Source organism: Hypanus sabinus, unplaced genomic scaffold, assembly GCF_030144855.1.
Source record: "Hypanus sabinus isolate sHypSab1 unplaced genomic scaffold, sHypSab1.hap1 scaffold_100, whole genome shotgun sequence".
Classification (NCBI taxonomy): Eukaryota; Metazoa; Chordata; class Chondrichthyes; order Myliobatiformes; family Dasyatidae; genus Hypanus; species Hypanus sabinus.
In genome coordinates this window covers 672,019-674,931 of record NW_026779051.1, presented here as the reverse complement: position 1 = coordinate 674,931, position 2,913 = coordinate 672,019, and the positions used below count along the sequence as shown (strand labels likewise).

Sequence of the window (2,913 nt, the reverse complement as noted above, 5' to 3'; positions counted from 1 at the left end):
TGCTTTAGATATATCATATGTATCCTTTAAACGCGAAAAGGACATTCAACAATCCTCTATGAACAGATCTAAAAACAAGTTTTTATTCCCTTATATTTCCATGTTAGAAAAACCGTATCGAGAATTGATGGCTGAAAATAAAGTTAAAATGGATATTACTAGAGATAACAAAGTTATTGAAGTCAACAAACCTGCGAAACTGAAATCAAACATTTAATGTATGTTTAGCAACAGGACTAATTGCTTGTCTGTCTATCCCAGAGAACAGAAAATGAGAAGAGGAGCTCCCAGTAAGGAAGCCAAAGAAAACCCCGTTACCGAATTCTCCTCCAGGCCTAAACAGGAAGAACAGTGCTGTTTATCTATACCCTGAATCCCAAACGAATATTAATTGCCCAATAATAAAATCGAAAGTTTGGTAACACAAGCCCTCCATCTTTCTTTGATTTTTGCAATAACGGTTGATTCAAGGCGTTTTAATCCAGACTGCCGATGACGTGACGGGAAACTAGAAGAAGAAGAGTGGCTACTCAGAAACTTAGACAGAGTAGGAGAGCCGGCGTAGCAGTGGTAGATAGAACACACAGTCTTCTAGATCAGAGAAGTGATCTGTGTTTTATTTTGCAACTGTGGAGAAGATTTTACTGATAAAGACGTGAGTAGATTCGCATGGACCATGTTCAAGCCTGTGTCAAGGTGTAAAATTAATTTCGTTGTGTCTGAGAGAGGGTTTTAAGCTCTAAAACCTATAGTGCGCTTCGTAGTCGCCCTGGATTATTACACAAAGTAACAATTAATATTGCTGTGATCACCATTATTTCATTTTACGTTGCACTGTAGGTTGTGTAATACATATTGATTTTTTGACCGCCGTGTTATTGCGGTCCATTGTGGATGTTATTGCGTTTCTTGGATGCCCGTGAGCAAGAGAATCTCGTTGTTTACATGGTGATATATGTATATATACACTGTCATGACAAATTTACTTTCTGCTTTGGACTTTGAACCAGTTGGGCCGAAGGCTATTTTCCGTGCTGTCCGCCTTAAAACACCTGGATTGCAAAAAAAAAAAAAAGAAGAGTGGTCTAGTAAACCACAGAAAGCGAATAAAACCCAGTCCGCAATGATCCATCCGATATTCCCGAGTAGAATGGTGTTAAACGCACGTTACGGAGCTCCGCGGCAGATGTACACTTAAAAACGACAATGTAAAAATGCCGTTTCAATATAGAGACCAGCAGAGTGACTGAATGGCCCCGGTGTTGTTGTGTCAAAGAACAGCCACGGTTGAGAAGGTGGCACAGCACTCTTCACCGAGGCCTCCTTCTCATCAAACTCCGCAGCCCGAGTCGGATGTCATGTGACACTTTGTACTGCTGCCTAATGTAACGAAAACAATTTTTTTCTCTTTCTTGCTTCTTTCCCATCCTCCCAAAACACTGACCGCTGCAATATACATTACAGTGATTGAATTATGAGCGTCTAAATCACAGATGTTGTCAGGAGTGAGATTCGAGACTACGCCTCCAGTTGGATACCAACACTCGGGTTTACAAGGAAGAGGTTTTCTCGCCTTAAGTCTAGCGCCTTAGACCACTCGGCCACCCTGACAGCCCTGCAGTACTCTCTTCATATTGAGCATAAAAAGCTGCATTTCAGCATAGTCTGAATGACTGCTCTGGTGTGAGAGTACACATACAAACAGACAGATATCCTGGGATTTGACATTAAAATAGACGTTGCATTTCGGACATGCTTGGCAAATTAAAAAAAAAAAATACAGCAGCACAGCACTGGAACATGTAGTGCATACAGTTCAGGCCATCCGTCATAGAAAGGTTGACGAGGCTTTCGAGAGGGCAGAAAAGCTTTACCAAGATGCCTCCTGAATTGGACGATTTGGGCGATAACGAGCTTGGACATGCTTGGGATGATTTCTCTGAAGTAGCGGGGGGTGAGCAAAAATCTGATAGATGTTTCTCAGATTTTGAGAGACATAGATAAAGGTATGGCATAGATGACATAGATAATCATGGCAGAGATTATCTCCATCCCAGGGTAGACATGGCTTATTCCATCAGGGATACATTTCACCTAAGAAGAGATAATTTTAAAGAAGATATGACAACATCCTTCACTCAATGTCGGCAAAACCAAGGAAGTGATTGTGGTTTTCAGGAGAAGGAAAAGTAGAGGTCCATGAGCCAGTTCTCATTGGATGATTGGTGGTGGAGAGCGCACGTAACTTAAAATTGGTGGGTATTACAAGTTTCTCAAATACGTCATCTTTTCTTACTTACGTGTTTGCCTAATCCTCGCGAACAACCGACGCTTGCTTCGCAGTAATAGCATTAACTCGGTTGAATGTTTAAGACAAATAATGTCAGGGGTGGGATTCGAACCCACGCCCCCAGATGGAGACCAGAAACCTCGGATTTGTATGAAGGACTTTCATTCCCTGAGTCTGGCTCCCTAGACCGCTCGGCCACCCTGACAACTTTGCATCACCCACTTCACATCCCAAAGAAATTTGATGTTTTTGAGTACAGATGAATGCCTGATTTAAGAACAGAGTTATATAAACACAAACGCACATCCGATTCTGGGAATCGGAATTGAGTCCGAGCTTGTTACAGTTTTCTCAGGTGTGGCGCCCTCTGTGGAAAGAGAAGCAGTGTTACAACTACAGATCAAAACTCGTTAGACGCGTATCAGCAGAAATCTGTAACGGAGGTTAAAAGAGTGAATGAGAACGCTGGGAAGACTCGCTGTCCTCACATGTAGGGAAGTGATGAAATAGAAGTTTATAGATAACGTAAGCATGTTTAAATATGTTTCCATAGTGGGATACTACGTTTTTATGTTTAACTATGTTTCCATAGTTTCAATTTAAATGGGGCCATTGACAGCACA

General features: G+C 41.6%; 1 non-coding gene across 1 annotated transcript; it reads right to left on the bottom strand.

Moving 5' to 3' along the window:
* Positions 1-2,381: 2,381 nt before the first annotated feature.
* Positions 2,382-2,495, bottom strand: trnal-cag (transfer RNA leucine (anticodon CAG)). The gene is made up of 2 exons: positions 2,458-2,495; positions 2,382-2,416 (listed from the first exon to the last, which is right to left on the bottom strand). It is a non-coding gene; the product is annotated as a tRNA-Leu (tRNA).
* Between the last annotated feature and the right edge of the window lie 418 nt (positions 2,496-2,913).